Here is a 14024-nt window from a genome sequence, read left to right as displayed (position 1 = left end):
AAGTATTTAATGAGCCTATTTAATAAGTCTATTTAATAAGCCTATTTAATAGGCCTATTTAATAAGTCTAAGTTGCTGAAATAAGCCTATTTAATAAGCCTAAGTTGCTGAAATAAGCCTATTTAATAAGGCTATTTAATGAGCATGAGATGCTGAAATAAGCCTATTTAATAAGCCTAAGTTGCTGAAATAAGCCTATTTAATAAGGCTATTTAATAAGTCTATTTAATAAGCCTATTTAATAAACCTATTTAATAAGCCTATTTAATACGCCTATTTAATACGTCTATTTAATAAACCTATTTAATACTCCTATTTAATAAACCTATTTAATAAGTATTTGATGAGCCTATTTAATAAGTCTATTTAATAAGCCTTTTTAATAAGCCTATTTAATAAGTCTATTTAATAAGTCTCTTTAATAAGCCTACTTAATAAGTATTTCATGAGCCTATTTAATAAACCTATTTTTTTAGCCTATTTAATACGCCTATTTATTGAGCCTATTTAATAAGCCTATTTACTGAGCCTATTTAATAAGCCTATTTACTGAGCCTATTTAATACGCCTATTTAATAAGCCTATCTAATAAGCCTCATTATTGAGCCTATTTAATAAGTCTATTTAATAAGCCTATTTAATAAGCCTATTTATTAAGCCTATTTAATGAGCCTATTTAATAAGCCTATTTAATAAGCCTATTTATTGAGCCTATTTAATAAGTCTATTTAATAAGCCTATTTAATAAGCCTATTTAATAAGTCTATTTAATAAGCCTATTTAATAAGCCTATTTAATAAGCCTATTTAATAAGCCTAAGTTGCTGAATAAGCCTATTTAATAAGCCTAAGTTGCTGAAATAAGCCTATTTAATAAGGCTATTTAATGAGCATAAGTTGCTGAAATGAGCCTATTTAATAAGCCTAAGTTGCTGAAATAAGCCTATTTAATAAGGCTATTTAATAAGTCTAAGTTGCTGAAATAAACCTATTTAATAAGCCTAAGTTGCTAAAATAAGCCTAATTAATGAGGCTATTTAATAAGTCTATTTAATAAGCCTATTTAATAAACCTATTTAATAAGCCTATTTAATAAGCCTATTTAATACGCCTATTTAATAAACCTCTTTAATAAGTATTTAATGAGCCTATTTAATAAGTTTATTTAATAAGCCTTTTTAATAAGCCTATTTAATAAGTCTATTTAATAAGCCTATTTAATGAGTCTATTTAATAAGTCTATTTAATACGCCTATTTAATAAGTATTCAATGAGCCTATTTAATAAGCCTATTTATTGAGCCTATTTAATAAGTCTATTTAATAAGCCTATTTAATGAGTCTATTTAATAAGCCTATTTAATAAGTATTCAATGAGCCTATTTAATAAGCCTATTTATTGAGCCTATTTAATAAGTCTATTTAATAAGCCTATTTAATAAGCCTATTTAATGAGCCTATTTAATAAGTTTATTTAATAAGCCTTTTTAATAAGCCTATTTAATAAGTCTATTTAATAAGCCTATTTAATGAGTCTATTTAATAAGCCTATTTAATAAGTCTATTTAATAAGCCTATTTAATAAGCCTACTTAACAAGTATTTAATGAGCCTATTTAATAAGCCTATTTATTGAGCCTATTTAATAAGCTTATTTATTGAGCCTATTTAATAAGCCTATTCATTGAACCTATTTAATAAGCCTATTTATTGAGCCTATTTAACAAGCCTATTTATTGAGCCTATTTAATAAGCCTATTTATTGAGCCTATTTAATAAGCCTCTTTATTGAGCCTATTTAATACGCCTATTTAATAAGCTTATTTAATAATCCTATTTAATAAGCCTAAGTTGCTGAATAAGCCTATTTAATAAGCCTAAGTTGCTGAAATAAGCCTATTTAATAAGGCTATTTAATGAGCATAAGTTGCTGAAATGAGCCTATTTAATAAGCCTAAGTTGCTGAAATAAGCCTATTTAATAAGGCTATTTAATAAGTCTAAGTTGCTGAAATAAACCTATTTAATAAGCCTAAGTTGCTAAAATAAGCTTAATTAATGAGGCTATTTAATAAGTCTATTTAATAAGCCTATTTAATAAACCTATTTAATAAGCCTATTTAATAAGCCTATTTAATACGCCTATTTAATAAACCTCTTTAATAAGTATTTAATGAGCCTATTTAATAAGTTTATTTAACAAGCCTTTTTAATAAGCCTATTTAATAAGTCTATTTAATAAGCCTATTTAATGAGTCTATTTAATAAGTCTATTTAATAAGCCTATTTAATAAGTATTCAATGAGCCTATTTAATAAGCCTATTTATTGAGCCTATTTAATAAGTCTATTTAATAAGCCTATTTAATGAGTCTATTTAATAAGCCTATTTAATAAGTATTCAATGAGCCTATTTAATAAGCCTATTTATTGAGCCTATTTAATAAGTCTATTTAATAAGCCTATTTAATAAGCCTATTTAATGAGCCTATTTAATAAGTTTATTTAATAAGCCTTTTTAATAAGCCTATTTAATAAGTCTATTTAATAAGCCTATTTAATGAGTCTATTTAATAAGCCTATTTAATAAGTCTATTTAATAAGCCTATTTAATAAGCCTACTTAATAAGTATTTAATGAGCCTATTTAATAAGCCTATTTATTGAGCCTATTTAATAAGCTTATTTATTGAGCCTATTTAATAAGCCTATTCATTGAACCTATTTAATAAGCCTATTTATTGAGCCTATTTAACAAGCCTATTTATTGAGCCTATTTAATAAGCCTATTTATTGAGCCTATTTAATAAGCCTCTTTATTGAGCCTATTTAATACGCCTATTTAATAAGCTTATTTAATAAGCCTATTTAATAAGCCTAAGTTGCTGAATAAGCCTATTTAATAAGCCTAAGTTGCTGAAATAAGCCTATTTAATAAGGCTATTTAATGAGCATAAGTTGCTGAAATGAGCCTATTTAATAAGCCTAAGTTGCTGAAATAAGCCTATTTAATAAGGCTATTTAATAAGTCTAAGTTGCTGAAATAAACCTATTTAATAAGCCTAAGTTGCTAAAATAAGCTTAATTAATGAGGCTATTTAATAAGTCTATTTAATAAGCCTATTTAATAAACCTATTTAATAAGCCTATTTAATAAGCCTATTTAATACGCCTATTTAATAAACATCTTTAATAAGTATTTAATGAGCCTATTTAATAAGTTTATTTAACAAGCCTTTTTAATAAGCCTATTTAATAAGTCTATTTAATAAGCCTATTTAATGAGTCTATTTAATAAGTCTATTTAATAAGCCTATTTAATAAGTATTCAATGAGCCTATTTAATAAGCCTATTTATTGAGCCTATTTAATAAGTCTATTTAATAAGCCTATTTAATGAGTCTATTTAATAAGCCTATTTAATAAGTATTCAATGAGCCTATTTAATAAGCCTATTTATTGAGCCTATTTAATAAGTCTATTTAATAAGCCTATTTAATAAGCCTATTTAATGAGCCTATTTAATAAGTTTATTTAATAAGCCTTTTTAATAAGCCTATTTAATAAGTCTATTTAATAAGCCTATTTAATGAGTCTATTTAATAAGCCTATTTAATAAGCCTACTTAATAAGTATTTAATGAGCCTATTTAATAAGCCTATTTATTGAGCCTATTTAATAAGCTTATTTATTGAGCCTATTTAATAAGCCTATTCATTGAACCTATTTAATAAGCCTATTTATTGAGCCTATTTAACAAGCCTATTTATTGAGCCTATTTAATAAGCCTATTTATTGAGCCTATTTAATAAGCCTCTTTATTGAGCCTATTTAATACGCCTATTTAATAAGCTTATTTAATAAGCCTATTTAATAAGCCTAAGTTGCTGAATAAGCCTATTTAATAAGCCTAAGTTGCTGAAATAAGCCTATTTAATAAGGCTATTTAATGAGCATAAGTTGCTGAAATGAGCCTATTTAATAAGCCTAAGTTGCTGAAATAAGCCTATTTAATAAGGCTATTTAATAAGTCTAAGTTGCTGAAATAAACCTATTTAATAAGCCTAAGTTGCTAAAATAAGCCTAATTAATGAGGCTATTTAATAAGTCTATTTAATAAGCCTATTTAATAAACCTATTTAATAAGCCTATTTAATAAGCCTATTTAATACGCCTATTTAATAAACCTCTTTAATAAGTATTTAATGAGCCTATTTAATAAGTTTATTTAATAAGCCTTTTTAATAAGCCTATTTAATAAGTCTATTTAATAAGCCTATTTAATGAGTCTATTTAATAAGTCTATTTAATAAGCCTATTTAATAAGTATTCAATGAGCCTATTTAATAAGCCTATTTATTGAGCCTATTTAATAAGTCTATTTAATAAGCCTATTTAATGAGTCTATTTAATAAGCCTGATTAATAAGTATTCAATGATCCTATTTAATAAGCCTATTTATTGAGCCTATTTAATAAGTCTATTTAATAAGCCTATTTAATAAGCCTATTTAATGAGCCTATTTAATAAGTTTATTTAATAAGCCTTTTTAATAAGCCTATTTAATAAGTCTATTTAATAAGCCTATTTAATGAGTCTATTTAATAAGCCTATTTAATAAGCCTATTTAATGAGTCTATTTAATAAGTCTATTTAATAAGTCTATTTAATAAGCCTATTTAATAAGCCTACTTAATAAGTATTTAATGAGCCTATTTAATAAGCCTATTTATTGAGCCTATTTAATGAGCTTATTTATTGAGCCTATTTAATAAGCCTATTCATTGAACCTATTTAATAAGCCTATTTATTGAGCCTATTTAACAAGCCTATTTATTGAGCCTATTTAATAAGCCTATTTATTGAGCCTATTTAATAAGCCTCTTTATTGAGCCTATTTAATACGCCTATTTAATAAGCTTATTTAATAAGCCTATTTAATAAGCCTAAGTTGCTGAAATAAGCCTATTTAATAAGCCTAAGTTGCTGAAATAAGCCTATTTAATAAGGCTATTTAATAAGTCTAAGTTGCTGAAATAAACCTATTTAATAAGCCTAAGTTGCTAAAATAAGCCTATTTAATGAGTCTATTTAATAAGTCTATTTAACAAGCCTATTTAATAAGCCTATTTAATAAGCCTATTTAATAAGCCTATTTAATACGCCTATTTAATAAACCTATTTAATAAGTATTTAATGAGCCTATGTATTAAGTCTATTTAATACGCCTTTTTAATAAGCCTATTTAATAAGTCTATTTAATAAGCCTATTTAAATCAGTCTATTTAATAAGTCTATTTAATAAGCCTACTTAATAAGTATTTAATGAGCCTATTTAATTAGCCTATTTTTTGAGCCTATTTAATATGCCTATTTATTGAGCCTATTTAATAAGCCTATTTATTGAGCCTATTTAATAAGCCTATTTATTGAGCCTATTTAATACGTCTTTTTAATAAGCCTATTTAATAAGCCTATTTAATAAGCCTATTTAATAAGCCTATCTAATAAGCCTCATTATTGAGCCTATTTAATAAGTCTATTTAATAAGCCTATTTAATAAGCCTATTTAATAAGTATTTAATGAGCCTATTTAATAAGTCTATTTAATAAGCCTATTTAATAAGCCTACTTAATAAGTATTTAATGAGCCTATTTAATAAGCCTATTTTTTGAGCCTATTTAATACGCCTATTTATTGAGCCTATTTAATAAGCCTATTTATTGAGCCTATTTAATAAGCCTATTTATTGAGCCTATTTAATAAGCCTAAGTTGCTGAAATAAGCCTATTTAATAAGCCTAAGTTGCTGAAATAAGCCTATTTAATAAGGCTATTTAATAAGTCTAAGTTGCTGAAATAAACCTATTTAATAAGCCTAAGTTGCTAAAATAAGCCTATTTAATGAGTCTATTTAATAAGTCTATTTAACAAGCCTATTTAATAAGCCTATTTAATAAGCATATTTAATAAGCCTATTTAATACGCCTATTTAATAAACCTATTTAATACTCCTATTTAATAAACCTATTTAATAAGTATTTGATGAGCCTATTTAATAAGTCTATTTAATAAGCCTTTTTAATAAGCCTATTTAATAAGTCTATTTAATAAGTCTATTTAATAAGCCTACTTAATAAGTATTTAATGAGCCTATTTAATTAGCCTATTTTTTGAGCCTATTTAATAAGCCTATTTTTTGAGCCTATTTAATACGCCTATTTATTGAGCCTATTTAATAAGCCTATTTATTGAGCCTATTTAATAAGCCTATTTATTGAGCCTATTTAATAAGCCTAAGTTGCTGAAATAAGCCTATTTAATAAGCCTAAGTTGCTGAAATAAGCCTATTTAATAAGGCTATTTAATAAGTCTAAGTTGCTGAAATAAACCTATTTAATAAGCCTAAGTTGCTAAAATAAGCCTATTTAATGAGTCTATTTAATAAGTCTATTTAACAAGCCTATTTAATAAGCCTATTTAATAAGCCTATTTAATAAGCCTATTTAATACGCCTATTTAATAAACCTATTTAATAAGTATTTAATGAGCCTATGTATTAAGTCTATTTAATACGCCTTTTTAATAAGCCTATTTAATAAGTCTATTTAATAAGCCTAGTTAATAAGTCTATTTAATAAGTCTATTTAATAAGCCTACTTAATAAGTATTTAATGAGCCTATTTAATTAGCCTATTTTTTGTGCCTATTTAATACGCCTATTTATTGAGCCTATTTAATAAGCCTATTTATTGAGCCTATTTAATAAGCCTATTTATTGAGCCTATTTAATACGTCTTTTTAATAAGCCTATTTAATAAGCCTATTTAATAAGCCTATTTAATAAGCCTATCTAATAAGCCTCATTATTGAGCCTATTTAATAAGTCTATTTAATAAGCCTATTTAATAAGCCTATTTAATAAGTATTTAATGAGCCTATTTAATAAGTCTATTTAATAAGCCTATTTAATAAGCCTACTTAATAAGTATTTAATGAGCCTATTTAATAAGCCTATTTTTTTAGCCTATTTAATACGCCTATTTATTGAGCCTATTTAATAAGCCTATTTATTGAGCCTATTTAATAAGCCTATTTATTGAGCCTATTTAATAAGTCTTTTTAATAAGCCTATTTAATAAGCCTATTTAATAAGCCTATTTAATAAGCATATCTAATAAGCCTCATTATTGAGCCTATTTAATAAGTCTATTTAATAAGCCTATTTAATAAGCCTATTTAATAAGTATTTAATGAGCCTATTTAATAAGTCTATTTAATAAGCCTATTTAATAGGCCTATTTAATAAGTCTAAGTTGCTGAAATAAGCCTATTTAATAAGCCTAAGTTGCTGAAATAAGCCTATTTAATAAGGCTATTTAATGAGCATGAGTTGCTGAAATAAGCCTATTTAATAAGCCTAAGTTGCTGAAATAAGCCTATTTAATAAGGCTATTTAATAAGTCTATTTAATAAGCCTATTTAATAAACCTATTTAATAAGCCTATTTAATACGCCTATTTAATACGCCTATTTAATAAACCTATTTAATACTCCTATTTAATAAACCTATTTAATAAGTATTTGATGAGCCTATTTAATAAGTCTATTTAATAAGCCTTTTTAATAAGCCTATTTAATAAGTCTATTTAATAAGTCTATTTAATAAGCCTACTTAATAAGTATTTAATGAGCCTATTTAATAAACCTATTTTTTTAGCCTATTTAATACGCCTATTTATTGAGCCTATTTAATAAGCCTATTTATTGAGCCTATTTAATAAGTCTTTTTAATAAGCCTATTTAATAAGCCTATTTAATAAGCCTATTTAATAAGCCTATCTAATAAGCCTCATTATTGAGCCTATTTAATAAGTCTATTTAATAAGCCTATTTAATAAGCCTATTTATTAAGCCTATTTAATGAGCCTATTTAATAAGCCTATTTAATAAGCCTATTTATTGAGCCTATTTAATAAGTCTATTTAATAAGCCTATTTAATAAGCCTATTTAATAAGTCTATTTAATAAGCCTATTTAATTAGCCTATTTAATAAGCCTATTTAATAAGCCTAAGTTGCTGAATAAGCCTATTTAATAAGCCTAAGTTGCTGAAATAAGCCTATTTAATAAGGCTATTTAATGAGCATAAGTTGGTGAAATGAGCCTATTTAATAAGCCTAAGTTGCTGAAATAAGCCTATTTAATAAGGCTATTTAATAAGTCTAAGTTGCTGAAATAAACCTATTTAATAAGCCTAAGTTGCTAAAATAAGCCTAATTAATGAGGCTATTTAATAAGTCTGTTTAATAAGCCTATTTAATAAACCTATTTAATAAGCCTATTTAATAAGCCTATTTAATACGCCTATTTAATAAACCTCTTTAATAAGTATTTAATGAGCCTATTTAATAAGTTTATTTAATAAGCCTTTTTAATAAGCCTATTTAATAAGTCTATTTAATAAGCCTATTTAATGAGTCTATTTAATAAGTCTATTTAATAAGCCTATTTAATAAGTATTCAATGAGCCTATTTAATAAGCCTATTTATTGAGCCTATTTAATAAGTCTATTTAATAAGCCTATTTAATAAGCCTATTTAATGAGTCTATTTAATAAGTCTATTTAATAAGTCTATTTAATAAGCCTATTTAATAAGTCTATTTAATAAGTCTATTTAATAAGCCTACTTAATAAGTATTTAATGAGCCTATTTAATAAGCCTATTTATTGAGCCTATTTAATAAGCCTATTTATTGATCCTATTTAATAAGCCTATTCATTGAACCTATTTAATAAGCCTATTTATTGAGCCTATTTAACAAGCCTATTTATTGAGCCTATTTAATAAGCCAATTTATTGAGCCTATTTAATAAGCCTCTTTATTGAGCCTATTTAATACGCCTATTTAATAAGTTTATTTAATAAGCCTATTTAATAAGCCTAAGTTGCTGAAATAAGCCTATTTAATAAGCCTAAGTTGCTGAAATAAGGCTATTTAATAAGGCTATTTAATAAGTCTAAGTTGCTGAAATAAACCTATTTAATAAGCCTAAGTTGCTAAAATAAGCCTATTTAATGAGTCTATTTAATAAGTCTATTTAACAAGCCTATTTAATAAGCCTATTTAATAAGCCTATTTAATAAGCCTATTTAATACGCCTATTTAATAAACCTATTTAATAAGTATTTAATGAGCCTATGTATTAAGTCTATTTAATACGCCTTTTTAATAAGCCTATTTAATAAGTCTATTTAATAAGCCTATTTAATAAGTCTATTTAATAAGTCTATTTAATAAGCCTACTTAATAAGTATTTAATGAGCCTATTTAATAAGCCTATTTTTTGAGCCTATTTAATACGCCTATTTATTGAGCCTATTTAATAAGCCTATTTATTGAGCCTATTTAATAAGCCTATTTATTGAGCCTATTTAATAAGTCTTTTTAATAAGCCTATATAATTAGCCTATTTAATAAGCCTATTTAATAAGTCTATTTAATAAGTCTATTTAATAAGCCTACTTAATAAGTATTTAATGAGCCTATTTAATAAGTCTTTTTAATAAGCCTATATAATAAGCCTATTTAATAAGTCTATTTAATAAGCCTATTTAATAAGCCTATTTAATAAGTATTTAATGAGCCTATTTAATAAGCCTATTTATTGAGCCTATTTAATAAGCCTATTTATTGAGCCTATTTAATAAGCCTATTCATTGAACCTATTTAATAAGCCTATTTATTGAGCCTATTTAACAAGCCTATTTATTGAGCCTATTTAATAAGCCAATTTATTGAACCTATTTAATAAGCCTCTTTATTGAGCCTATTTAATACGCCTATTTAATAAGCTTATTTAATAAGCCTATTTAATAAGCCTAAGTTGCTGAAATAAGCCTATTTAATAAGCCTAAGTTGCTGAAATAAGCCTATTTAATAAGGCTATTTAATAAGTCTAAGTTGCTGAAATAAACCTATTTAATAAGCCTAAGTTGCTAAAATAAGCCTATTTAATGAGTCTATTTAATAAGTCTATTTAACAAGCCTATTTAATAAGCCTATTTAATAAGCCTATTTAATAAGCCTATTTAATACGCCTATTTAATAAACCTATTTAATAAGTATTTAATGAGCCTATTTAATAAGCCTATTTTTTAAGCCTATTTAATACGCCTATTTATTGAGCCTATTTAATAAGCCTATTTATTGAGCCTATTTAATAAGCCTATTTATTGAGCCTATTTAATAAGTCTTTTTAATAAGCCTATATAATTAGCCTATTTAATAAGCCTATTTAATAAGTCTATTTAATAAGTCTATTTAATATGCCTACTTAATAAGTATTTAATGAGCCTATTTAATAAGTCTTTTTAATAAGCCTATATAATAAGCCTATTTAATAAGTCTATTTAATAAGCCTATTTAATAAGCCTATTTAATAAGTATTTAATGAGCCTATTTAATAAGTCTATTTAATAAGCCTATTTAATAGGCCTATTTAATAAGTCTAAGTTGCTGAAATAAGCCTATTTAATAAACATAAGTTGCTGAAATAAGCCTATTTAATAAGGCTATTTAATGAGCATGAGTTGCTGAAATAAGCCTATTTAATAAGCCTAAGTTGCTGAAATAAGCCTATTTAATAAGGCTATTTAATAAGTCTATTTAATAAGCCTATTTAATAAACCTATTTAAAAAGCCTATTTAATACGCCTATTTAATAAGTCTATTTAATAAGCCTATTTAATAAGCCTATTTAATAAGTATTTAATGAGCCTATTTAATAAGTCTATTTAATAAGCCTATTTAATAAGCCTACTTAATAAGTATTTAATGAGCCTATTTAATAAGCCTATTTTTTTAGCCTATTTAATACGCCTATTTATTGAGCCTATTTAATAAGCCTATTTATTGAGCCTATTTAATAAGCCTATTTATTGAGCCTATTTAATAAGTCTTTTTAATAAGCCTATTTAATAAGCATATCTAATAAGCCTCATTATTGAGCCTATTTAATAAGTCTATTTAATAAGCCTATTTAATAAGCCTATTTAATAAGTATTTAATGAGCCTATTTAATACGTCTATTTAATAAGCCTATTTAATAGGCCTATTTAATAAGTCTAAGTTGCTGAAATAAGCCTATTTAATAAGCCTAAGTTGCTGAAATAAGCCTATTTAATAAGGCTATTTAATGAGCATGAGTTGCTGAAATAAGCCTATTTAATAAGCCTAAGTTGCTGAAATAAGCCTATTTAATAAGGCTATTTAATAAGTCTATTTAATAAGCCTATTTAATAAACCTATTTAATAAGCCTATTTAATACGCCTATTTAATACGCCTATTTAATAAACCTATTTAATACTCCTATTTAATAAACCTATTTAATAAGTATTTGATGAGCCTATTTAATAAGTCTATTTAATAAGCCTTTTTAATAAGCCTATTTAATAAGTCTATTTAATAAGTCTATTTAATAAGCCTACTTAATAAGTATTTAATGAGCCTATTTAATAAACCTATTTTTTTAGCCTATTTAATACGCCTATTTATTGAGCCTATTTAATAAGCCTATTTATTGAGCCTATTTAATAAGTCTTTTTAATAAGCCTATTTAATAAGCCTATTTAATAAGCCTATTTAATAAGCCTATCTAATAAGCCTCATTATTGAGCCTATTTAATAAGTCTATTTAATAAGCCTATTTAATAAGCCTATTTATTAAGCCTATTTAATGAGCCTATTTAATAAGCCTATTTAATAAGCCTATTTATTGAGCCTATTTAATAAGTCTATTTAATAAGCCTATTTAATAAGCCTATTTAATAAGTCTATTTAATAAGCCTATTTAATAAGCCTATTTAATAAGCCTATTTAATAAGCCTAAGTTGCTGAATAAGCCTATTTAATAAGCCTAAGTTGCTGAAATAAGCCTATTTAATAAGGCTATTTAATGAGCATAAGTTGGTGAAATGAGCCTATTTAATAAACCTAAGTTGCTGTAATAAGGCTATTTAATAAGTCTAAGTTGCTGAAATAAACCTATTTAATAAGCCTAAGTTGCTAAAATAAGCCTAATTAATGAGGCTATTTAATAAGTCTGTTTAATAAGCCTATTTAATAAACCTATTTAATAAGCCTATTTAATAAGCCTATTTAATACGCCTATTTAATAAACCTCTTTAATAAGTATTTAATGAGCCTATTTAATAAGTTTATTTAATAAGCCTTTTTAATAAGCCTATTTAATAAGTCTATTTAATAAGCCTATTTAATGAGTCTATTTAATAAGTCTATTTAATAAGCCTATTTAATAAGTATTCAATGAGCCTATTTAATAAGCCTATTTATTGAGCCTATTTAATAAGTCTATTTAATAAGCCTATTTAATAAGCCTATTTAATGAGTCTATTTAATAAGTCTATTTAATAAGTCTATTTAATAAGCCTATTTAATAAGTCTATTTAATAAGTCTATTTAATAAGCCTACTTAATAAGTATTTAATGAGCCTATTTAATAAGCCTATTTATTGAGCCTATTTAATAAGCCTATTTATTGATCCTATTTAATAAGCCTATTCATTGAACCTATTTAATAAGCCTATTTATTGAGCCTATTTAACAAGCCTATTTATTGAGCCTATTTAATAAGCCAATTTATTGAGCCTATTTAATAAGCCTCTTTATTGAGCCTATTTAATACGCCTATTTAATAAGCTTATTTAATAAGCCTATTTAATAAGCCTAAGTTGCTGAAATAAGCCTATTTAATAAGCCTAAGTTGCTGAAATAAGGCTATTTAATAAGGCTATTTAATAAGTCTAAGTTGCTGAAATAAACCTATTTAATAAGCCTAAGTTGCTAAAATAAGCCTATTTAATGAGTCTATTTAATAAGTCTATTTAACAAGCCTATTTAATAAGCCTATTTAATAAGCCTATTTAATAAGCCTATTTAATACGCCTATTTAATAAACCTATTTAATAAGTATTTAATGAGCCTATGTATTAAGTCTATTTAATACGCCTTTTTAATAAGCCTATTTAATAAGTCTATTTAATAAGCCTATTTAATAAGTCTATTTAATAAGTCTATTTAATAAGCCTACTTAATAAGTATTTAATGAGCCTATTTAATAAGCCTATTTTTTGAGCCTATTTAATACGCCTATTTATTGAGCCTATTTAATAAGCCTATTTATTGAGCCTATTTAATAAGCCTATTTATTGAGCCTATTTAATAAGTCTTTTTAATAAGCCTATATAATTAGCCTATTTAATAAGCCTATTTAATAAGTCTATTTAATAAGTCTATTTAATAAGCCTACTTAATAAGTATTTAATGAGCCTATTTAATAAGTCTTTTTAATAAGCCTATATAATAAGCCTATTTAATAAGTCTATTTAATAAGCCTATTTAATAAGCCTATTTAATAAGTATTTAATGAGCCTATTTAATAAGCCTATTTATTGAGCCTATTTAATAAGCCTATTTATTGAGCCTATTTAATAAGCCTATTCATTGAACCTATTTAATAAGCCTATTTATTGAGCCTATTTAACAAGCCTATTTATTGAGCCTATTTAATAAGCCAATTTATTGAACCTATTTAATAAGCCTCTTTATTGAGCCTATTTAATACGCCTATTTAATAAGCTTATTTAATAAGCCTATTTAATAAGCCTAAGTTGCTGAAATAAGCCTATTTAATAAGCCTAAGTTGCTGAAATAAGCCTATTTAATAAGGCTATTTAATAAGTCTAAGTTGCTGAAATAAACCTATTTAATAAGCCTAAGTTGCTAAAATAAGCCTATTTAATGAGTCTATTTAATAAGTCTATTTAACAAGCCTACTTAATAAGTATTTAATGAGCCTATTTAATAAGCCTATTTATTGAGCCTATTTAATAAGCCTATTTATTGAGCCTATTTAATAAGCCTATTTATTGAGCCTATTTAATAAGCCTATTTATTGAGCCTATTTAATAAGTATTTAATGAGCCTATTTAATAAGTCTATTTA

The sequence above is a fragment of the Petromyzon marinus genome, unplaced genomic scaffold (genome assembly GCF_048934315.1).
Source record: "Petromyzon marinus isolate PM22_M1 ecotype Great Lakes invasive population unplaced genomic scaffold, UKy_Petmar_22M1.pri1.0 PM_G_Scaffold_2, whole genome shotgun sequence".
NCBI lineage: Eukaryota > Metazoa > Chordata > Hyperoartia > Petromyzontiformes > Petromyzontidae > Petromyzon > Petromyzon marinus.
Note: the sequence above shows the minus strand (reverse complement) of the source record.